We start from the raw sequence: 26,208 nt of genomic DNA on the forward strand, positions 1-26,208 counted from the left end.
GCCCCAACTTCAAGTGGTACAGCCCCAGTTTGCCAGTTGTAAATCTCATCCAGTGAACAGAGATTAGATCCAGAAGCTGACAGTAGCTTCTTATTATCATTTGCATTTCCACCTTAAATGATGTAGCAGTTACATCCAGACATTTGTAAGGGTGCTACTGCTGCAGATGCTAACATCAGCTTCAAGAAATTAGCCTGTAAAAATCAACAGAAAATCACATAGTTATCCACTTTATAGTCAAATTTGAGATATGGCAAAGTGTTTGCTTAGTTTGTGAGACAGCAGTGGGATTATGAGAGCATCAGTGGACTAAAGCAGGCAATGAGAGTCATAATATATAATTGTTGTATAATAATAATGTTGACAACTTTTGTACTTTTTTGTAAATAAGTGAATTTTTCATGAAATATATTACCAAAAGAATTACATGAAGAAAAGTGCCAACCATTAACAGTAAGGAACTATGATATTCCCATGTGTCGTATCAATATGTATTCTAGATATATTCTGAATATATTACTTTTTATGTATTGTAATGGAATACACTACAGAATACAGTATTCTGCCCAACTCTGAGGGTAGGCGTAGTCCATAAGAGTCTTGCGAAGTACAGAATGCCAAAATTTGTTTATGGGATGTAATAATATTATGGGATGTAATGCCATATTGTTTGTTGGGGTGATGATTTGAAATTTTACCTTTTGCCAGCTGAAAAAAACAAGGAGCCGGCCTAAAAACATCTCTGGATTTGGTAGCTAAGGTACCCCGAGCTTTGCCTACTGCCTTAGTTATCTTTAGCCTATATATCCCTATCTAGAACTAAGTGATCACATATTGAATAACACTGAGCCTTACCTTTAGGTAAAAACCAATTTAGCTTCCCATTTTGAAATTTGTAACTGAAAATATTCATGCATTCAAAAGCTCCTGCTGGTGTGGGTTTCTTCTGTCAGTGATGCACAAAAACACTATTTGAATGCTAATTCACCCCCTTGGCAGAATCTACATTATTGTGGAAAAAAATAATTACATGTACACTTCATATAAAGAACATCGGAAATTTTACACGCTGTTTCTCCTTTTATTACAGTTATGACAATGACAGATCCTGCATTTGTTTTAAGTATTAAAAATCTCACTGCTTCTGTATTTTAATCTGCGCTACAGCACTTGCAACTGTACTAGTACCAGTGCTACCTACTCAAAACGTTACATTCAGGCCTGTAAAGTATGCAATGGAAATTTTAAAGTTTGGTCACAATGATGAACAGAAGTGAACACGATTCTTTAAAGACAGAAATAGCTGTACATTATTGTACAGTTCTTATTTAAAAAGTTATTTATGTCCCAAATGTATATCCAAATTTCCTAATGAAAAAAAATACATAGAAGTGTTTTATTTACTATAAATACAGTAAATAATCATAATTTCATAACTTCTTGTTGTTCCTACAATACTGACATGACAAGTGACTCCGAACTATTGAGTAGAATTTTTGGATTTGAAGTTTTTTTCTCTCTTTGTCATACTTGAGGCTCATTACCAGAGCAAATGATCTCTTTATGCACAACTCAGGCTCCTTCACAGGAAGAAAAAAAAGGGATTTCCAGGGAAATTTCAATTTAGCGCTTGCCGAACTGTGCACAATCTGGCGATGTGTTTGCACAATGAGAACTGTATCTCTCTAGCACAGTATGGGCACAGTATGATTGTGTTTGAATAATGACTTTAATACAGTGAATAAGGATTATGGGCATATGAGGGGAGCACAAAGGAAAATGCTGACATCAACTACATGCTTATTTTCCTCTTCATTAACTTTACTTTTCCTTCTCAGCACTATTATTAAGCAATTAAAGCTCAATAATGATGTTTTAGGAGTAGTTAAATACACAAGATTGTGATGGCTGGTGCAACCTGCCTCTTAGTGCTATGAGGGGTCTTAATTAGACTGTGAGCTGATCTGAAGTCAATTACATCTTAAAAGTTATATATCATATGTGGAGCAGCACTCCTGCTCAGACTCACTTGGCAGGTAGAGATACTCACCCTTATTCATCAAAGTTGCATAGAAATGAGTGCAGGTTGGAAAACTCTGAATGACGTATGAGGGTCATTCTACAGAAATGTCCACTTTTCTATCTCTCCATAGGAGTCACTGGTGTTACTGATCCTCATTAGAGTTCCACATAATAAAGGAACACCAGAGACATTTTAATGAACAATGCATTTTACAAAACGGCTGCTACAGCATCAAACCACATGTCAGTCATGGAATATCCACTAAAATATGTAATTTAATCCATTTGTATTCTATTTTTTGACAAGTACCTCAGAATAAAGTCGGTCACACCAGTGACTTCAGCTAAAAGCTTCATATGAAATCATGAGCTAAATGAGAAAATCTCTGATAACTGAAAGACACAGTGGACTCACCATGTGCTTTTCTTCATAGATCCTCAGAAAACAGGTGAAAGGAATTCAAGTGATGTCATCAGTGTGACTTTTATTTCAAAATATAAGTTTTTTTGTTATGCAGTAACACCAGTGACACACTCCTGGGCACCACAGCTTCCATTATATATTTTATAATATTTATTTGCCATTTGTTTTCTTTATGTCATTTAAATCATACATATATCATAGTCATGTATAGATTATTGTAGTTAAAATTGCAGAAAAACATGTTTTTTACTTCAAAATATGGCCTCAGCCTTTACACATGACTGTGGGGACGAGCTCTTCTGTGGTGCTTGGAAATGTAGATAATTGATTTACAAAACAATATTGCTAAATTGAGGCTCAAGAAGGTGTAATTGTTACAATAACTTTGTTTTCTTTTTTCAATATAAATAAATTGTAAAACTAACATGTTTTTCAAGTGTAATGTATCTGTAAACGCTAGGGACACAAAAATGGGTGTTTCCGTAGAATGACCCATGAACTACTCCACGTCTGATCCCCAAAACTGTTGTAATGAGTAGTGATTTAAGTGAAGTAGATGATTTAGCATCTGCGTAGAAACAACACCCCCACCCCATTACTCCCTGATTTACATATCATTTGCAAGCGACACACCTCAGTTTAAACCTACGTGAAACACCCTCTAAAGCTTATAAGCTTATAAGCTTTTTCACATGCAAGTACAGCCTTGAGGTCTTCTTTAGCACTACTTGGAAGTGTGAAATGGACTGAAGGTGAAATGGACTGTAGAAATCACCCCAAATTATATCAGTTCTGTGTTAAAATGACATGTTAATGAATATTCTGTCACATTCTGTGGGAACTGAATTTTTGTGGAAGTACTTTAGGAAGCATTTTCTTCATATTATCTGTGGTCCAAATCAAGTATTAGCCTGTGTATATTTGCTGAATGTGTTGTAAATCATGACTAGGCCTTCAATTCAGGCCATACATATCAAAGCTCAGTCGAAGGCCCGATCACATTTCTCATTTTTACCCCTACCTCTTGTTTTCGACTGTCTTCTTGCCCCTTGGAACTGAGTTACATCATATGCCTTCAAAGAGGGGGGCAATTATTTATTATCACCCACCCCTAATTCTTCAGTGATAAGAAGCTTAAGTGAGCTGTTCACCTGCTTCTTGTTTGAGTTTTCATGTTCCACCTTAAATGGAGCAGCAGTTCTGACACCTGAGGTGCCAGAATGTAACTGCTGCACCATTTAAGGTGGAATGGGAAATTTAGCTAGCTAGCTACCGAGACATTGGTATACCACTAACAATGTTTATGCTTGTTGTGAAGAAAAGGACAGTAATACATTGAAGCAACACTGAACCAAGACAATACAATGATTATCATACATTTTTAACAGAGAAAATTCTCACAATTGTGGGTTTCTTTGGTCGTTTGCATTGCCATCTTGCCGGTGTTTCTTTGTTTCTTTATAACACTTTGTTTTGGAGTTTGCCTCTGAAAAACCTTTGGAGGGCCATGTAGCCCTAACACTTCACCCGACCCCTCAACCACAACATAATTCAGCACACTCTACCCCTAGATGTAAACATGCAAAATGGAGGGCTAAGGACTAAGTGGTAGGGGCGAGGGGTGAAATGAGATTGGGCCAAAAAGATGAGAAGAAAACACTGCTGCGATATCGCTAAATTCCACTAGTTAATTTCCCTATGGGGTTTGTAATGTTACGTTGAAGCAAATTTTTTTGACAGCTGTAGATTAAACATGGGCATTTGAACACGTATCAGGCATTAAAACATTAGATTTTAAACATATTATATATGACATACCATATTTTAGATTGAATGGTACACGTTTCTTTACCTCCATTCAAATGTTTGGATAACAAAAATTATGCATTATTACAACTGGTTTTCATATAGAAGACCTACGAGTATGTTCTAATACAGGTCCTAATGAATACTAATACTGATACAGTAAATAGGTAATGAATAGTAAATAGTAAATAGATGCTGTAAAATATCCGCACAGCTATGACCGCCTCACAACTGAAATTTGTGTTATTGCGCCAAGTCACAACAAATCCTTGTGCTGTTGATGGAATCATTTTTAACTCTAATGCCACTCGCTTGGACCATGAAGTGTATTGATGAAATAACAATCCATTTTGTTTAAACTGAAGGGCTGACAACTTATTTTCTTAACTAATACTAGGCTTATCACCTAGCTAACAGGATGAAAAAAACAACTAACAAGCTAAACATTTCCATCATTAATATCACAGGCTTTGAATTAAAGTACATACAATGATTTACTGTAAAACTGCGTATAAAAGACTATAGAATATGTCACCTGAATGTGTCCAGATTTTAGTCAGATCTGCCTTAAGTCGCATCAAACCCTGGCCGCATCTCAAACAGCTCCATACTCTCTAAACAGTGTTCTATTTAGGTTATTAAATTCTAGCTTCTACAACCAAATAATGCAGTGTTTGCCCAGTATTGATGTGGCTGAATCTGAATTACCAAATAGTAGCTACGTTTTGCATGGTTGTGCAGGAGTCTGTATTTTAGTGCACTATATGTAGGGAGCAGGGAGCCATTTGAGATTCTGCCCCAGCATATGCAGACATTAAACAGTGTTAGCTTGGTGCTAAATAAGACTGGAAATCGCATAGAGGCGCTAATGGATATAAGCATTGTCGTTGCAGTGGTAATTTGGTGACCAAAAAGTATTTCTAAAGCTAAACTTTTAACCTTAAACAGTGCTATTATTATGATGTGTTCATTAGTACATACAAAAAGATTTGAAGTTTATGAAATGATAGCAATATACAGTTTATTAATAATTATTTACTGAAGAACTGTGCATTTTATCATATTTTTTGCTCTCTACTGTTTTATAAAAGCAGTAAGTCACTTGAGGCCATGCATTACAGTGATTTTATCACAAGTAAGGGGGTTAACACTAAATTACTGTAATTACTGTAACATTTGTGGCTTTTTTGCTTTAATTTGGGCTTTACTGAACAATAAAACAAAAACATTATAAATCCTCACTATGTGTTCCTTACAGTAGTTACACATGCTATGTTGATAATGTTATTGATGACATTGATTTCTGCAAATCAAGCACTTTCAGGTTGTTAAAATATTGATTCCATGTCATTTCAACCAGACATGGGTTTGACTGTGTATCTACACCAAAAATGGAAACTGACTAATAACAAAACAGTGAAATTTGCATACGCCCATTTTAGTCATACAGAGCATTGATGAATATGGCCCACTGTGAATTTGTTGACAGCTCAGGATGTACTAACAATGAGAAGATGCCTCTTGTATCATGGATCTGCTTGAGGGCTGCACATCTTGCTCATAGCTCATTAGATAAAACAGATGGTGCTTCTGGTAGCTGAAGAAGCACAGAACACTTGTGAGCCTTCTCGAGCATAACTGTCTCATCATAAGCTGTTCGCAAACAAGATATTATGGGTTTTTCCTTTATGAATTACAATGCCACTGATGCTGCACAAGGGCAAGGACATTTCAGAAATTGTGAAGTGGATTTGTTTAGGTGAACTTCACCTACATCTGGAGTGTTTGCTCTTTTAGTTGACCTTGCCACACTCTTGTGAACACGTCCATGCCAGAATAGATTCAGAATAGCTTTCCTGTTGACAGTACATTGTGATTTATTCAGCAACATTACCGGACAGTGGACCACAATGAATGAAATAATCTGTCCAAATGCAGGGTAATTTATGGCATTAATCTCCCAGCAATGCCCTCTGATTTCTCTATGAGAATATAGTTTTGATATTGACACTGGCCTGGGGGGGGGGCTCATACCTTATATCACCGTTGTATCCACACAAAATCCATTCTAACTGCAACCAGTGCAGTGAACTGATATAAGGGAAACCATTTGAGTGGTGAACAAGCCTGGAGGCAGAACGCTCCCCCCCCTAGGAAGACCCAACCTTTTCTGTTTGTTTGTTTTTACAAATTGAAGAGAGACTAAGATGTCAAACTATTTATACTGAAATCCACTGAGGGAACATAGTTGTAGCTGGAGGGCTTTGGGAATATAAAGAGGGAGTGGCTTCCAACCCAGCATGTCAAGCCTTCCCAACAGGTCTGATAATGAAACAACGACATGTAAAACATAAACAAGAGCCATTCTATAACTGTGGATACATGTTATGTTTGTAGAATATAGCTTTGATATGTCAGTAGACCGATATGTTTTTCACCCTCAAACAGCACACCCTCAAACAGGAGAGCTACATGGTAAAAGCTTCCTGCTCTGAAACGTCCTGCTCCAGTCTAGCTTGTGAACGTGGGTCGGGTCTACAAGCTTGTTCTCTGGCTCAAATCTTGCAGCAGAAAGCCACTCTGGCAGTCGACCAATCAGAGTACACTGGGCTCATCTGGAGGTGGATCTTAAAGACACAGGAGCTCTAACAGTATTTCAGAGCGAGCATAAATGGAGATGTACAGTTAAGAAAATTAATGTTTTTGGAATATTGAAGCATGTAAATGTATTGTAGTAGACCCCAAAAAATGTTATGAACATGAATTTAATGTTTCAACTAAGTTACTTTATTGTTGTCTGTATATGTACATTTAATTTAAATGTCATGCCTGCACCATGTTCCAAAAAAGTTGAGACAGGGTTATGTTTATCACTGTTACACCACCTTTCCTTTTAACAACATTCAGTTTTTGATCAATCTATGAAAGTCCCAGTCTTACATTGCCCCATGCCAACTTTTTTGGAATGTATTGCAGGTGACAAATATGGAATTAGCATATATTTCCAAAATGAGAGTTGATAAGGTAAAAAATTAATATTACTATCTCCCAACTTTTTTGGAACTTAACTTGATGTACTTCTGATGTAGCACTGTATTTGATTCATGCTATTTAAATAGGCAACTGATATATAATTGAAAATCTCAGTGGCAAACCGTGACTATTAGAGCTAGGCCTTCAATTTGGGCTACAAATGTCAAAATTCAGTCAAAATTCACCTCAACAATAATGCTAATGTCTGCTAAAGTCCTTATAGAATTCTTATAGTTTGTTGCACTAAGTTAGCAGCGATTTGCATTAACACTTTTTGACAGGCTGAAGTCAGCATCTCATTCAGATTGTCTGTTCCACCTTAAATGGTGCAGCAGTTACATTCTGATACATTTAGGCACCAGAATGTAACTGTTTCAGTGTTTAAGGTGAATCTGGAGAATTCCAGATTAAATATAAACGTTTGAAGCTAAAACACATTCTATATTTTACTTGAAGATCATGACAGACATATTCGCATATAGTCTTGTAGCAGTTTGACAGTGACTCAGTAGAGATGCTGATATAGAGCTGCTGCTGCTGCTGTTTTCCTTTTCTAACAACCCATTAATAAGCTGCAGCACATGTTAATAGACTTCCAGAAGGATTTAAGTGAAGTTTTTCACTCAAAGTTGGTCCCGCCCATAGGAAATCAAAACTTTATGGGTTGATATTTCTGTCACTTCGTAATTATGCTAATAGTTGACCTAATGCTTTAAGCCTTTTCTTCAGCTCTTGAGGTTAAAACCAACTGGAGAGTTTGCCTAGCTACATCTACTTAGATACAATAGAGGGAAAATAATCATAATTAGCCAATTTTCCAATGGGTGTTTCAAGAATTCAACCTTTTTGTTTCCATCTGGGTACTTAAGAATGAAAGAAGGTTAGTGCTGTAATACTTGCAAGCACGTGCATGATTCTACAGAGTAAAAATGACCTAAAAATTGCAATCATGTTTTTTTTGTTTGTTTGTTTTCCTAAGAAATCACTAGGCCATCTCTGAATACCTAGAAAGCCCTGAGTGTTCATCTCTGGAAAATATTAAAATGCCAGCTTGCCCCATTAAAGAGCAAATAATGTTATTAAAATTGCAAGTTTGTGGAATAGAAAGTACTGAAAATGTGTTAGTGTGCTTTACATGTTCACTTAACCTACAGCTTCAGATAAAAAAAAATAATAAATAAATAAATAAAAAAACGGCTAATAAAAACCAGCCCAAAAAAACAGCCATCAGCCAAACTGGCTAGCTAAATAAATAAATAAATAAATAAATAAATAAGAAAGAATGGGAAAATAAAAATTCATAATGCATCCCTACAGGAAATCTTTAAAAATTACCAGAAATATTACTTAATGTTTTATAACAACATTCATAAAATTTTGATAATATTGAATTAACAATGTTAAACATTAATTAATCAATTCTTAACGCAGACCAAGCTTTTCATAACTTCAAATCCTTCAAGCATGTCTTTCCTGAGTAAATGACATCATGTGGTGCGGGTCATGTGATACTGGAACAAATCATCCATTACTGGGAAGGTTTTTTTTTTTTAATAGGTAAGAGAGCTGACAATGATTTTTTTATTGTTTCGTTGAATTTATAGTTAAAGTCATTTTTACTAGTTATCAGTAAAATAGAGGATGGGTTTACAGTGACATACATCTCATATTTTACAAAACAGATGCTATCATTTGCTAAAATCATGCACTGAACAACTGTGTATTAAGATAATATTATTATGTATTAAAATTACACATGGATAGAAGTGCATTAAAGATATATCCTATAGATATCAAATGTGTACCACAATTATAGAATGACTCAAAAGCTGTAAAGATTAATATTGCAAAATCTTCAACGTTTGTGAATCATTTAGCATAAGTGTGTCTGTAGTTCACATGTTTGAGGTTCAGGCCCATAAGCAGGATCTGGGCTTTTGCTTTTGTACTTGCTATGACATTTGGCTCTCAGTAGGCTGCATGCTTTTTAATTTACCCTCCAAATGTTCATTATAAATGAGTATTGCATTAGAATATGTCACTAGGGGATTTCACATGGTTGATATTGTAAACAACGTTGCTGATTATGGGGTATGACTCATATCTTGCAGTGACTAGCGTCATTGTGTCAGCTGATTAGCCAAAGAGAAACACTGGAGTCAGTGTGAAAAAATAACTCCGCTCAGCCGATTTAATGACTGTTAGATTGTTTATCATTCCTGGTCTGTAACCTGTTTTAATATTACGGAAAAATTTACACACAGTACTTTATCTAAATGTGAAGCGAAACGAACTAACAGTGAATGAAAGCATGGTTTGTCTGCATAATGAAAACCCCATTTAATTTGCTTTTTAGAAACTAGCATTGTTGAGTAACACTTTTAATATTATTATTATTATTATTATTATTATTATTATGGGCTGTCAAGTCATGTTTCTCCTGAATACTGTGTCTTCTGGGTCTTCATGCTTGTTCATGATGGTTTCCATCCATTGTGTTTGCTGGTCATTTTCTTCCTCTTTTACTTTGAACTGTTCCACGCACTGTTGTTGTCCAATATGTTGGTTCTTCTCATAATTTGCCAAAAAATAAGAGCTTCAGTTTGGTTCTCTGGGCTTTGAGTGAGAGATGAAACTTAGTTTAGTTTAAGGATCTGTTTGTGTTCCTCGCTGCCCAAGGAGCTTTCAAATCCATAAAGAACCGCAGAAAAGAACAGGACAGTCTGGGCAGTTCTGATCTTTGTAGAGACACATCATTATATCTGAAGATCTTTTCAAGCTCCTTCATCCGTGTTCTGACGAATGCCAATATGTATTGTATTTCTTGACTGCTGGATCCTTTGCGGTTAATAATTTATTTGAGTAAGCGAAAGCTGCCCACCACTTCATCTTCAATATCAGTAGTTAAGTTAGTGGTCATTTTTTTCGCATTGAGCTGAGGTCATCTTTTCACTCTTGTCCTTCAGGTCTTCCTGGATTTTCTTTATATCGATCATCCATATATCGAAGGTTATTGACATGTCAATAACTGGCATGACTGTATGTAGAGGTTCACATCAGTGGGATGTCATTTTCCTGAGGACATTCCATACTTTTATGTTGTCGACACAGTCGAAGGCTTTGCTGTAGTCAATGAAACATTTGTGTTGACTTCCTCCAGCATATGTCAGCATTGATACTTCATTAACACTTTACTTAAACTCTGCCACATAACACTAACATAACAATGCCATAAACATGTAATGTCATATGTTGTCATGATCTGTTCTTGTTCAGTAATATAACAGTGTAATGTTACTTTTACCAGTAATTTTCATGACAGATAGTAAAGTGTTTGACGTCATGGCAGCTTATGTCACATGATAATTTTGCTAAGCATCCTCTAATTAGCCATTCTTACATTAATGATACTGTTACATTAATGTAGAACAACTCATGACAGCATAGAACATCTTCCATGACATGATTATGGCATGATTTTGTCAGTATAAAGTAGCAGGATCCAGTAAAGTGTTACCCATACCAACATATATATATTTTAATCTAATATATATATATATATATATATATATATATATATATATTTAATCTAATACTAATATAATCTAAACCTACTTTACTTTTAATGTAATTTAAAGTAACCAGTCATTTGGGGCTGTTTCCATTGGTTAAATTTTTATGAAATTTACACAAAATGTAAGGGGCAAAAGGCATTTTCAAAATGTCAAAAACTGAAAAACAACAAAAATGGAGATTTTCTTCCAACAGAAAAAGAAGAAAATAAATAAGAAGTAAAAAAAAGAAGAAAATAATTTGGATGTGTTTAAACTTAAGATATTGCCAAGAATTATGTTATGAACTAAACCCAAGGCATCAATTGAGATATTAATAAGTAGGGATGCATTAATACATTTTATTCAGACTGAGTACAAGTACATGGGTTTAGTACTCATTCATACCAAGTCCAACACCGTACTGAGTAACCTACTTAGAATGAAGTAGTTGTGAGTGTAAATGAACGCAATGTACCTTAACAGTTAGATCATTAATATCTAGTTGATTTTAAATGTCATGCATTAGCTTTGCTACATCCTTTACTGCAATACTTTTTTTCCACCTGGTACCTGATGTTGGTATTGATGTGCTTTTATGAGGGAAATATCTTTTTTAATGTCTTGTAAAGTGAAGTTGAAATAATTAGATTTATCATTATTTAGATTTAGATCACTATTTAGATTTATCATGAGTTAAAAAAAAATCTCTATTCAAAAATGCTGTCCTACATTTTTATGTCACTACCAAAGCACAAAGAGTTTTAGTACATGGGTGGAGCCTTGTTTTAGCCACACCGCTGCATTTTAGTGAGACTGCATCCTACTTATGGCCACATGGTGAGCAGACAGAGCTCATTGTTTTGAAGCAAATGTGTCCCAAAGTCTGAAAATCAGTGTGTAACATTAAGAAATGTCACTATCAAAACACACATTTTCAGCAGTTATGTAAATTTTTTGTGTGTTAATTACAAATCTCATGATTTTATGTCAGGCCAATTGGACATGCTAAATTGCCCCTAGGTGTGAGTGTGTATGTGAATGTGTATGTTTGTCTGTCTGCCCTGCGACGGACTGGCGACCTGTCCAGGGTGTATCCTGCCTTCTGCTCAAAGACAACTGGGATAGGCTCCAGCACCCCACCGTGACCCAGAAGGATAAACGGTTTAGATGATGGATGGATGATTTTATGTGTGTACAACTGTTCAAAGCTGTGTTTGCTAGTCATGTGCCATGTATTGGCTAGCAATATAATGTATGCCCAAAATTTGCTTCTGGGTCGCAGGGGGAGCTGGAGGCCATCCCAGCAGTCATTTCATATATACCTGTACTATTTATATTTGTTTAAGGAACAATTTCTTTTCAAGCTTTTTAAGCTTCAGCCTGTTTTTTAACATTGTGAAAAACATTCAATTAGGTGTGTCTAAACTTTTGACTGGTATATGCTGATATATAATTAATATGACTGATTAGCATAATGCCAACTGCTTTCATTCATTATTCACAAAATTAGCATTGTTGTGGGTATAACCTACTGGAAGACAAAGAATGTTGCCCTTTACTTCACACTGAAGGAATTCTCCCTGAGGCAGCTACAGGACTCGGAGCATGAATCTGAATCTGACCCATGCAACCACTTTTTTTTCTCTTGTGCAGAAGTGTGCAGAAGTGCAAGCAGCTTCCCAATCCGGTCCTCGCCATTTCCCCCCATGACAGTGAAATGACTGGGTAATCTTGTTGATCGATTGAAATCCAGCTAACCATTGCACAAGGATTGTAGAGCGCAGCACAATTGACTTGTCTTTCCACTGAGGCCGCTGGCCAAGGCTGGAAATGCTCGCTTACAGTGAGAAATTGATTGATGAAGTGCTCCTGACTGCTGAGCGCATGTTTATATTGGCTTTTATTAACTATCGCACCCTTTGGACGAATTAATTCAGCCCTGCAGCAGCAGGCAGGGATCAGATTGCACAGAGCAAAAGCTTTTATCTGCTAGGCTTAATATCAAAGTCCATGCCATGTTTTGTAACTTAAGCAATCAATGGCTTTTTTTAATGGTTTTAAATACATAATGCAATGAAATGTAAGTTGAATGGCGATCACGTCAGCCTGTATTATACAAAAGTATGTAAAGTTAAATTTATGCACCGCATGGGAAATGTTAGAATCATGCATGCGATATCAGTTGCCAAGTTACAAAAGGCATCCTTAAGCAGCATAAGACATAGACCTCTGAAGTCATGTCATAATTTTATAGTTGGCAACATGCCCATATAAAGAAATCTGGGTCTAAGCCTTTTTTCTAACTATGGGAAACACGAATGTCCTGTGCACACATGTCAAATGTCACTGGATTCTTTGAAATGTGAGGCTATTACATTTACATTTATGGCATTAAGCAGATGTTCTTATCCAGATCAACTTACAAAAGCACTGTGTTCTCCACTCAGAGAATGGATCCTAGCTAGTACAAATAGGTTCGAGTCCAGACTACCCTTGAGCTCAGACACTGCAAGAAACAAGAGCCAAAGTTGATGCATATAAACAACCCCATTTCCAAAAAAGTTGGGACACTGTGCAGAATGTAAATCGTATTTTTAAAGGACAATACTACAAAGATAAGAAATCAAATGTTGAAACTGAGAAATTTCATTGTTTTTTTGAAAAATATATGCCCATTTTGAATTTGATGCCAACAACTTGGTCCAAAAAAGTTGGGACAGGGGCCTGTTTACCACTGTGCTTCATCACCTCTTCTTTTAAAAACACTCTGTAGGTGTTTGGGAACTGAGTAGACATTCAGTTTCAGTTTCTCATCAGTTTCGGGGTCTCCTTTGTCATAGTTTTCATTTCATAATGTGCCAAATGTTAACAGTGGGTGACATTTTAGCACCTGGACTTTTTTATACAGAGCAATGCTGCTGTAATACATGCAGAATGTGGTTAGACATTGTCTTGCTGAAATAATCAAGGCCTTCCCTGTAAAAGACGTCATCTGGATGGCAGCATATGTTACCAAAACATGTATATGTATCTGCCACTGCTCGCCGTGCAAACCTCACCCTCACAACCTGAACCCACTGATGCTGCTGCTGCATGAACTAAACTAATCAAATTAATCATTTGCTCCACCTCTTTCCCTGTTTTTGTACTATAATACTTTATACTAACAATGTTTACTATCCGATGTCGACCAGAGGAGGATGGGTTCCCCTTCTGAGTCTTGGTTCCTCTCAAGGTTTCTTCCTGTTTCTCTTAGGGAGTTTTTCCTTGCCACTGTCGCCGGCGCTTGCTGGCGACGCTCATGCGGGCTTGGGCCCGGATTTCTTTCTGTAATGCTGATTTCCTTGTAAAGCTGCTTTGTGACAACACCTGTTGTAAAAAGTGTTAAATAAATAAACTTTGCTTGCTTGCTTGCATATATCATTTAGCATTAACGGTGACTTCACAGATGTGCACATCACCAATTCCATGTGCACTAATGCACCCCTAAGCCATCATGAATACTGGCTTTTGAACTGTGCACTACTTGATAACAAGCTGGGTGGTCCCAGAGGACACAGTGTCCATGATTTCCAAAAAAGAAAATTAAATTTTGATTTGTCAGACCACAGGACACTTTTCCAGTTCCCCTCGGTCCATTTTAAATGAGCTCAGGCCCAAAGAAGGTGGCAGCATTTCTGGATCCTGTTTATATTTGGTTTCTTCTTTACGTTTTAGAGTTTTAATTAGCATTTGTGGATGCAGTGATGAATTGTTTTCATAGACAGTGTTTTTCAGAAGTGTTTCTGAGCCCATGCAGTGATTTCCACTACAGAATCATGTCTGTTTTTAATGCAGTGCTGCCTGAGGGCCCAAAGATCACGGCCAGCAAATACTGGTTTTTGGCCTTGTCCCTTACATACAGAGATTTCTCCAGATTCTCTGAATCTTTTAATGTTATTATGTACTGTAGATGATGAAAAGCAAAAGTTCTTTCCTGTTTTATGTTGAGAAACGTTATTCTTGAATTGTCGGACTATTTGCTCGTGCAGTCTTTCACAGAGTGGTGAACCCCTCCTCATCTTTACTTCTGAAAGACTCAGCCTCTCTGAGATGCTCTTTCTATACACAGGTCATGTTACTGACCTGTTGCCAATCACCCACCAGGTGTTTTTTTTTAGCATTACACAACTTTACCAGCCTTTTGTTGCCCCTGTCCCAACTTTTTTGGAATTCAAAATGGGCATATCTTTTTCAAAAAACTATACAATTTCAACATTTGATATGTTGTCTTTGTACTATTTTCTATGAAATATTGGGTTTAAATGATTTGCACATCATTGCATTTTGTTTTTATTTTCATTTTGCACAGCGCCCAACTTTTTTGGAAATGGGGTTGTAGATACAAATGCAGAATTAAGATCATACAAGTGCAATACAATACTTTTCAATAAGCACTAGATTAGTATTCATTCAAGTGTTTTACAAAGAGATAGGTCTTCAGTTGGTGTTTAAAGATAGCAAAGATAATGACTCCAACGGCCAGTGGAAGTTTCTTCCATCACCTGGGTGCCAAGACAGAGAAGAGTCTTCATACTAATCTTCTATGCATCATAAAGGCAGCTCCAGGAAGCCAGTAAAGGGAACACAGCAGTGGAGTGACATCAATAAACTTAGAAAGACTGAAGATTGCATTCTGGATCAGTTGCAAGGGTCTGATGGTCTGCATAGGAAGACCAGCCAGAAGTGAGTTGCAATACTCAAGCCTTGAGATGACAAGTAGCCAAAGAAGTATCTGTGTGGCTTCCCTAAAGAGGCCAAGGAGTTGTAGAGTGAGCTGGCAAGATCATGGTGAGGACCTGAAGTTCCAGGTATAAGTAGCAGCTCAGTCTTGCGAGGATTCAGCTTCAGGTGCTGAGCTGCCATCCGTAAAGAGATATCACCTGGACATGATGAGATGCGACTGGAAAGGTGTCAGAAGGTGGGAAAGAAAAGGATTAGTTGGGTGTCATCAGCATAGCAGTGGCAGCAGAAGCCATGAGAGGATATTACATCATTAAAAGAGCGAGTGGAAAGTGAAAAGACAAGAGGACCCAGCACTGAGCCATGTGGGACACCAGTGGAGAGCCTGCATGGAGCAGATGTGAACCCTCACCACGTTCCTTGATAAGAGCGCCCTTCCAGATAGGCATCTTCCATGCAGAGATAGTGATTCAAAGGTTGGTGTGGACAGACAGGAATATCTTGTGGTTGACTGTGTCAAAGTTGTCAAAATGATTAAGTAGAACTTATATGATTGTATGAATATTGTTGCATACAACAGTGCTGCACATTGAAGACTGGCAACCTCACAAAATACCTCACAAAAACAGGCCATTTTAATGTGCAGAAGTAGTGTGTGTTTAAACAAATTGATCATACTTTGCTTGAGAGAATATTTTGACATGTTTTAAAAGCACTATAATTGTAAACGGGTCCCCGTTATTGTTTTTGGAAATTTGGAACAAACTTGTTATGGGTAATAAAAAACATGGACACAAGTATTTAAAGCTCCAGGGAACCTAAATCTGTGTTTTCTTTCTACGTAGAGAAAACTTGCTCTTGTCAGCACACAATGTTCATGTACACAGTATTTCCTGAAACTTTACAGTGTCCACTAAATGGCCAATGTATTTTGCCAATATCCTTCTTTTTAGAGGTAAACTGGGCCGTCCTAATCTTACCTAAGCAGCACCTTCACCAATCATGAGGCTGATGTGGCTTGTCCAGCCCACACAGCTTTTACAAAATTGTGTTCCTCTATGATCTCTTTGTATTCGTGTTCGATAAACCCACCAAGTGAAAGCCAACAAGCAAGCAAGAGCTAACCTAGGAAGCTTAACTGAGCTATCAAGGTAGCTCATCTGTCTGTCCGTTAGTTCATTTATCAGTTCACTTATGCATCTATCTATTCATTTGTTCATTTGTCCATATGTTCCTCTTTCCATCTGTCCGTTCAGTGACATAGCAGGTTGGGAATGTTAAACTGAGGACTGTCGCTCACGCATGCTCATCAGAATATTAGAACTGTGCCCAGTCAGTTCTCAGATTAATGTGTTTGATTATATTTCTATCTTTTTTTTTAATTGGGATTCAATGGATCTTTAACATAATAGTCCATTTTAGTATTGTACAAACATTGATCATTTTTACAGCGTGTTCCCCTTGCACTTAAATGTTTTAGAGAAAATGTCTCGTAAATTTTCCAAGCAAATGGTTGAGTGATATCTTGAGAGATGTGTTTAAGTTTGACGGAAAACACATTGCAAAGAAACCCTCCTGATGACCATTTGAATAAACAACTCCTAAATGTTTTGCCGACTTTGCAGGAGAGCAGTCATTGATTTGACAGGGATCATAAGCAGTCATTGTATCAATGGTCAATTATCTTTTCCAACCCACTTCAATGAGCCTTTTTTGAACTGAGGCTACTCTTAGATCATACCCGGCTATACGTCCACTGAGTGCGAATCTCCGCACAGCGCTTATCATTTAACTACTGTGTGAAATGTATGGGTGGACTCAAGGTTAATAGATTTCTGTGGGCAATCCCATTAGACTATGATTTGCTTGCGCGCTGCAGAGTTAGACCTAGCACTGCATTATGGGCTATTTCCAGCCCCGCTTTCATGCAAAGCGATGCCCTGTCAATTTCCACTGATGGCGCATTTGCAGCCCAGTTGACGATATTGCCCGATCTCATTACCACTGCTTAAGAACGTCTTTGAGGCCAGATTTAACGGGTGGTGACTTGCGACCGTGTGAGCATCCCAGAGCAAAAACCCTCAATAGAGAATTTGTCTTGAAGGTTAATGCGTTTTGTGTCGTGACTGATTCACTAAAATATGGTAACAGTTTCATTTATCTCCGTATGGTAAATGTTTGAATAAGCGACAGCCCAATAAGCAGATGTCAACTGCTGCTACTTGAAGGTTTTGCCTCAGAGACCACTCTGCCTCATTAGAAATGGCACTCAGTGAAAATGAGTCATGTCACTTGGCTTGCTTTTTTCTTTCCAGAAACTTGATTACTGAGACCTAAATTATCTGGCTGCTCGTGCCAAAGATTACAGAGTGAATGCATATGAAGTCACGAAGCAGTTTCATTAATAACAGCAAATGTTTTTAACCCCTTAACTGGTCAAGACGTGTCAGCAGGTCCAAACTTCTGTTATAAACCTCTACTTCCTAAAAATAATTCAGCTAGTTTGCCTTATAGTCTATGCAGTTATTGACTTATTAACCATAGAATGTAACAGGCCTGGGATTTGAAGGGGATACAGATTGAATAGTTTATTGTTTTCATGTGGAACTGTGGGACATGATTATCCTAGATCACACTCAGCTCCTAAAACCTAAATTCAAATGAACAAGTGAAAGACATACTTTTATGTAACGTTCTACATTTGGCCAATGTGTTGTGTTTCTTGTAGTACATTGGCCATATATAAGCTAGGTAGTATAAGCAGAAGCTCAAACTAGAGCAGTTGATGCCATGCAGCCACATTAAGCCCAGGGTTTAGGGGCAGGGGCTCAAAGGGAAAGAGGACAACATGAGTGTAAAACGTGATTGATTGACAGTGTAACACTCTTATCAAGAGAGACAGTGTTAAAGTCAGCCTGAAATCAAAATGGACTTTTCCCCTTGAATGTCTATGTTACTGGTTATATTAAGTATAAGTCATCACATTTTATCATTTACAGGGCAGAATTCTTGTTTTCCTCTGATCTTTGCTTAAAATGTGGTGTTTTTTTGGTCCCACTTTATATTACATGTCTCTAATAACTGTGTAATTACAAGTGAACAACATATGCAACAACAATGTAAGTACTAATGATTTAATCACCATTATAGGTGGATTACAGTAGTGCACACTGTGTAGTTACACATATGTATCAAGTTCAGTTTTGCCTCATGTCATTGTACAAGTGTATCTTAATAGTTCTAACAGCCTATTCCCTCTCATGTAATTAAACAAGGGTAATAACAAATGTAATTACATTTGTAACCAGACTGTGTAGTTCCTGTGTAGTTGTTACAAATGTACAGTGTAATTACAGAATGGTATTGACCAATGTGATGTGATTAGGTTACCATATCACAACACAGTTCTTCCACAGTAATTATGTAAAACATAAATGTATTGCTATGTAAAACATACCTCCTTTAACAGCTGGAATAGACTTCTGATATGTAGTGTATTAAAAAGACACATTTGTATAATTACAAGAGGCAAAACTGAAGCTGATTCACATATGTAATTATATAGGCTGTACTTCTGTAAGCCATCTGTAACACTGGCTAAATCATCAGTAGTTACATTGTTCTTACCTATGTTATTCATGTGTAACTATACAATTATTAGAGACACAATATAAAGTGGGACTGTGTTTTTGCCTGCCTCAAAAACATCTGTATTTTCTCATAAAAGCAAGTTTAACCTCATCCATCCACCATTCCCACCCATCATCAGTTGAAACACTCAGCTACCTTAGAGACTCTCTCTCTCTGAGGAGGCTTCATACCTCTTTTCACTTCATAAAACATCATGGTATGGAAAAACATTTTCCAATGCACATTGACTTTTTTCCAAGGCAGCTTTCCCAACACTATAACTGCTTTGATTTGACCCCACTCTCCTGCATACAATATTACCCACTATTTAATTATCAAAAGGAGAAATGAATATGAAATATAACACTATTTAAGAGCTTCACAGAGTCTTTTTTAAAGAGGCTATCATTGCTTTAGTTGTAGGACTTCTCAGGCAGTGGGGGTGCTAAAATAAAACGTTCTGAACTTCATGATAATTTAAACATTTCAGTGACTCATTTGTCTATTTTCTTGCTTGTATATTTATATTTTATTGTTTTATTGTCAAAATTTGCAGTAGTTTTGCACTGTTTACAGCAAGCTGACAGATGTTATTCACTGTAAAGATGCATTGCTAAAACACACACTGGTTGAGGTGCAATAAGAGAAAGTCTATACAGAGTTTAGGCCAGCTGTGAGCACCACAGCAGCCTAATATGGCTTTTTACATTAAAAATAATCATGTAACATAAAAAAAATTATCAGCACTTATTTCTCACTCTCAGTGTGTGTTCCAGTGTTGAGTCTCACTGTGTGACGGGGGGTATGACACAATCAGATGAGCATTAGTGGTTTAGTGTGTCGAGTTATATGTATGTATTGTCATCTCTTGCTTCAGTATAAGACTGTATGACACATTCTGATGTAAAAAGGCGATTATTTTTGCATGACGTCATCGTTCACATCACATATACACTATCTAAATTTTAGCACCCACAACTCAAAAAAACTTCCCACATCCCTGTTACCACATGTGACCTACAGGCTTATTTGCATCTACAAGCTGAACTTAAGTCCTAACATCTTAGATTAACCACTAACATAATGAGGAATTGAGATGGGAATCAACAAATTATTCCATATGGGACCAAATTTATAAAAAAATAATCACTCCTGGACGACCCAGATGCATCATTGTCTGAGAATATAAGTGGTAGCCTAGCCAATATATTTCATTCAGAGACAAAACAACAGCCACTGTCACTGTAAAACTGCTACAAGGTGAAACTTAATATGTCTGTTACAAGCTTCAGATATCTGTGTGTCATATAGCTCAGCCAAAAGATTTTCACATGAATCACTGTCAGTTTAGTGTGAAAACTACTCAAATTTCCTAGTGGTGCTAGAAGAAATTAGCATTATAGAGGTATTTTATCTTGTTTTTGACATTTATGGCAAGAACTGAAGGCCTTGCTCTAATAATCATGGTTGGTATAGTCTAGTGGGTAACACTTCTGCCTTCTACACTGTAGACCGGGGTTCAATCCCCTGCAAGCACTAGTTTATGCATTACTTAATCAATACAAAACTAACAAGAAACCAATGGAAACCACAGAGAGAACAAAGAAGACCAAAGGCATGAACTGCATAAACTTTCTGGTCGACTGAGCTAAAATCACTAAATGATATATGCTGTGATTTTATTTATAGCTCTAATTGTGACACTATACCAATGAGAGTCCTTGGGCACGACTCCTCACACTGCCTTCGTCTACCTGTGTACAGTGATCACATTGTAATTTGCTCTGGATAAAAGCGTCTGCCTAATGCCATTAATGTAAATGGTTCACTGCTTCTGTTTCATTCATAGGCTAACAACAGGCTTGTTGCCCATTGGACAATGCTGATAAGTGCACCTTCTCCATTTACTTTGGTTTTGAAATTTCACAGTGTAATTAGTCAATGTTCCCATCCACATGTAGCTCGTTATGAGGTCACATCTACCCTGCGAGACCAGAGGAACCAAAACAGATCCACAAGCTCCTTTTTTGGGGCAGTGAGCTCAGCTGAACTGAAACCGATCTTGAATATTGATGGAAGCAGTAAAAAAAAATACAATTATACATGCTGACCAAAACTGCACCCGTTCTGTCTGAGTATGAAATGGCAGCCAACCCCAACACAACCACCAGGGTCTATCTGTGCCAAAGCCACATACATGCTCAAAGTGTTTGTCTATTGTTGTTTATGGCTGTAAAATCCATTGTATTGTTGGTATGTCAATAACCATCAACAACATCTCAGTAATATGTTTAACCACATCACTATATCACCTCTTCTGTTAATACACACTGTGCAATATATCATAACCTGCTGCTGTAATGACTCTCACTGCACACTTTACACTCAAATACTGCTGCAACTCTTAGTTATGTCTATACTCATTGTGCTTTTAGACTACCTCACTTAGTGCCTGCCATCATGTAAATACAACCAATCTGTCTTATATGCTATGTAAATATGCAAATAGACATACTTTTATTTCTACTCTCTTATCCTTTAGCTTATGTCTATTTTTTGTCTATTTTTATGTCTACTTATCTTTCTGCATAGTATATGTAAGTTTATGTGTAATTATATGTCTTGCTACTGAAACACTGCAATTTATAATAAACTTCTATGGTAACACTTTCTATAAATGTCACGTTTGTAAGCATCTATAAACACATTTATAACATGCTATAATGCATTCATATGGCATTATAAACATGGTTATAAACATTTATAAAAATGAATTACACTTTATAGCCATGTTTATTATATATTATGAATTGTTAATATAATGCATTATAAGTAGTGTTGATAACATGTTATACTGTCAGTGCCAAAGAAGTCAGTCCCAGCTTGGGGAGCGTAAAGTAAAGACAAATACCAAGCTAACGGTGGTGAACATTACCTTTCCCACATTGGGTAAAACACTGATGGCAGCTCTAGTTTAAACTCTGACATTTGAAGCCTGTAATGTGCTTTACTGTGAATGTTTTAGTGTTTCAGTAAATCCTTCAGTAAATACTTCAACCTGAAGCCTCACTCTGAACACTGGAGGAGGCTTTAGTACAGTACGCTTCACTTTACTTAGAGTGGACAAATACCACTTATGAGCTCTTATAATTTGTTATGATCAATACTTATAATGTAGTATGTTAACAATTCATAATGCAAAATAAGCATGGCTATAACGTGTAATGCATTTTAATAAATATTTATAGCTATGTTTATAATGTCTTATGAATGCTTTATAACATTTTATGAATGTGTTTATAGATGCTTACAAAGGTGACATTCATAGAAAGTGTTACCACTTCTATCTATCTATCTATTTATCTATCTATCTACATTTACATTTACGTTTACAGGATTTAGCAGACGCTCTTATCCAGAGGAACTTACAAAAAGTGCTTTGTCTATCTAGAGAAAGTACCATTGCTAGTTACAAATAGGTTAGAGAGAAAGCCAGTCCTGAGCTCAGATACTGCTAGAGACAAAAGCTCATGTTGATACCTGGAGAAAAGAGTCAATCACAGCACAATACGATACATTTCATAATATTTCATATTGTACTATTGTAATTCATCTCAAAGGTTTGTTTTGAATGAACAAACTGAACAAATTTCATCTACTAAGCAGATTAAAATGTCTGAGGACATCAACTTTTGCATGAGATCCTTTGGCAAACCTCTAGAAAGGCAAAGAACTGCATGTGTATCTGTGAATTAACATCTGTCTTCAAACAGAATGTTTAAATTGCCAATATCAGCACGACATAGTCCTGTTTAATCTGTCTAATGAAGATGTCAGCAGTTTTAGAAGCTAAGATAAGAAAAGCTAACTTAGCTCACTACCTGATCTTAACATTATTCTTCAAGGTTATTTGTCATTACACATCATATTACAAAGCATATTAGCAAACACAGTAACCCAGATGAAGTTTAGCTTTCATTAGAGCTGCTTGTTAATGGTTACGACATTGAGCTGTGAGTGTGGCCTTCCACACAGTTTAATCTAAAACCTTTTCAGTTTCAGGAAAGAAAAGAAAACAGCAAAGTGATCAGGATAGCATGTGTCGGAAGTACATGTCTATTAGTAACACCTTCTCACCTCTTTTGTGTAATAATAATTCAGACTAATTTATTGTCACCACCGTTCTCACTGCAGGTTTGTTCTGAGGAGTTTTGCCAGAGTTTTTCATTCACTTGTTGGAAGAAGTGGTGCTTAGAGACGGTTGCTAAGCAGCCAATTACATTCCACAAGGTGGTTTTAATTTGGAACATGGATACTAAATTCATCTTTCGGGCCGGATAAGAGCCATAATTGGGCCGGTCCCGGCCTGCGGGTAGTGTGTTTGACATCTCTGTTCTAAATAGACGTCTGAATATACTGCCTAAATCGGTTTAGCAGGAGTTTATTCGTCTTGCTAAATCTGCCTTTTTGCCCGTCCTGAAGTGCGATCTCTCATGAACAGTTACGGCGGCTTAAATCAATTGCTTGTTTAATAACCGCTATCACTCTGCAATTCATCTGAAAAACAAAAGATGAGTGGTTCGCCTATAATGCCTGTAATTGCTGCACACTCTCGCTCACTCAATCTCTCTTGGATACACACACGAGCCCCACAAACAGTCTGAAAATTTAATTCAGTAATGGAGAGCTTTATCCCTCTATCCATTTGAATATTTCATTAGGCTGCCAGTGCCCCTATTGAGAGAATGGCTGGTAATAAGAGTAATCCCTGGAATGTGTGGGCCCTGGGGAGAGAGCAGCACAGACTGTGCATCCAACACTTATTACTGCACCGCTCCTCCGGGCTGCGCTCCCTGCAGCGCTAGGGGAAATGTGGCAAACTCTGCAACACAATGAGCACATTTAAGGAGGGAAAACAAACAGACGATGAGCTTTGTAAACAAGGTTTGAGTCCAATTTCAGTTGGATTCAAAACTAAAGCAGTACCTTAGAGGTGTTCTCGACAGCGCTGAAAGAGGAGACGATTCTTTTAGCTGATTTTGTTGAAATCTGATTAATTTTAGACCAATGAAGAGTTGATCTGAGGGTGGGTGAGATGGCAAATACAGCCGTATGCAAAAGTTTAAACACCCCTGGTCAAATGACACGTTTTATTGATTTTCTAAGTGAAAATAAGTCACTGAGAATGCATTTAAATATGGCATTTTCTCCACATTTAAGTTGTTTAAGCTGGTTGTTGTTGTTTTCCGGCTCTCTGTGATTGGTCTAAATGTGTCTTTATGAAACGTGCAGTTGTTCAGTGCTCCAGAAGTGCTGACAATGTTTATGAAATAATCAGAAAAGAGTACCCTGACTTGATTTATCATGATAACAATAACGTATCATCATATTGCACGCCCCTGAGCTGACAGCTCAAGCAATCCACTGCATTTTGAAATCAGCAGCAGGCACAAGTTTAGACTCTGTCAAAATAATAAAAATAATTTACAGCTGCATGCTCCGCTGGGTTTGGATTACTAATTTGTCATGCCTGTCTTGCCATGTCTTTCTGAGTTCTTTCCTTAAAGGCTCTGGAGAAGTCTTCATGAATTTGACTAACTAAAGCAAGGCAGCCAGTGCCAAATTGGAGGTATGTCCCAACCTTGCCAGTAAATGGGCTGCATAACTTAAAAATACACCTTTCTTATAATTAATGTTTTTGGTTATTTCTATTATTTTTATTTAAAATATATATACTTAAGCAATAGAACACGAGAGAGTGTGTTATCATGAAATAACATCATGGCTTTGATTTGGTCACAGGCACGAGCCGAAGGTGATAACACATGACCTCGAGTGTTCTATTGCTTTTATACAACAGTTAAATAAATAAAGTAATAAATTAATAAACTGGGCCGTGAACGCGGCGTTTAATATGTTTTAATGTTCACAGTTCCTTCACCAAATTATAGTTTCTTAACGAGCAGCTTGTTGCTGCATCAGAGTAACGAACTCCGCCCACTCGCTGCACAGCCGGCAGTTCGTTCTCCAGCTCTTTGTTTTGCTCCAGCCAGTCTGTAAAGCATCTTACAGCCCATTTAGTTTGGCGAATGGTATTGAGTTCATTTCTGGCTGATTCCAGGTTGTTTAGCTGTTCTTCTGTCAGAGCTGCCGACTGAAAAGCTGCTCAGTGGTGATGACAGTTTGGGAATTTAGTGTCGTCTCATCTTCAGAGTCTGACCAAATCGGCTGTCGGTCAAATGTGATCTTAAAAGTGTCCATTTTCTGTTCGTTCAAATGGCTTGAGCGTCTCCTACAGCTGTCAAAGTCGTTGCTTAGCAACAGCGTCTACAGTGTTTGTGAAAAACCCGTGTTGTTATGGCAAAATAGGAACGCGTCTCAACCAATCAGCTTGCATGGCCGGAACTAACTGTTGTATGAAGCTAAATAGCATACAGGTCCAACACAACAAACAAATAGCAACAAACAGACATGGAATATTCACGCAGAACCTATAAGAAGCAAAGTATTTCACATTAGAACAGTCGGGTTTATGTATTTATAGTTTTGTCCAACATTTCTTGTTAAAGTTAACATTTTGGATGTCTTACATTTTTCTTGTATTTAATTTTTTCGTGTTTCCACTCTTGTTTTGTGGTTTTATGTTCAAAAAATTATCAGAACTCATTTAATGACCATTTTCCTGCCCCTCTTTATCCCTTAGAATTAAACTGGCTGTTGTTGTTACTGTGCCTTTAAGGCTGATATAAGATAAATAAGCTCTGTTCTGATTGGCTGCTCTGTATTGCACCTCATACAAAAAGGACTCTGAGCATAGAACTTCCAAATGTATGGGTGGGGCTAAACTGCTGTAGGCTGAATAGGTGGAGATACATAAGTAAGTTGGTCCTCATGACATCACAGAAAGAATGAGTTCAATCAGTCTTTTTTTGTCCTTCAATGAAAAAAAGTGAGGGTATTTCAGTTTCCCAGGATGTGCTCTTTCCTGCAGTTAAAGAAGGTGGTTCTGGTTCTTTC

Source organism: Colossoma macropomum, unplaced genomic scaffold, assembly GCF_904425465.1.
Source record: "Colossoma macropomum unplaced genomic scaffold, Colossoma_macropomum, whole genome shotgun sequence".
Taxonomy (NCBI): Eukaryota; Metazoa; Chordata; class Actinopteri; order Characiformes; family Serrasalmidae; genus Colossoma; species Colossoma macropomum.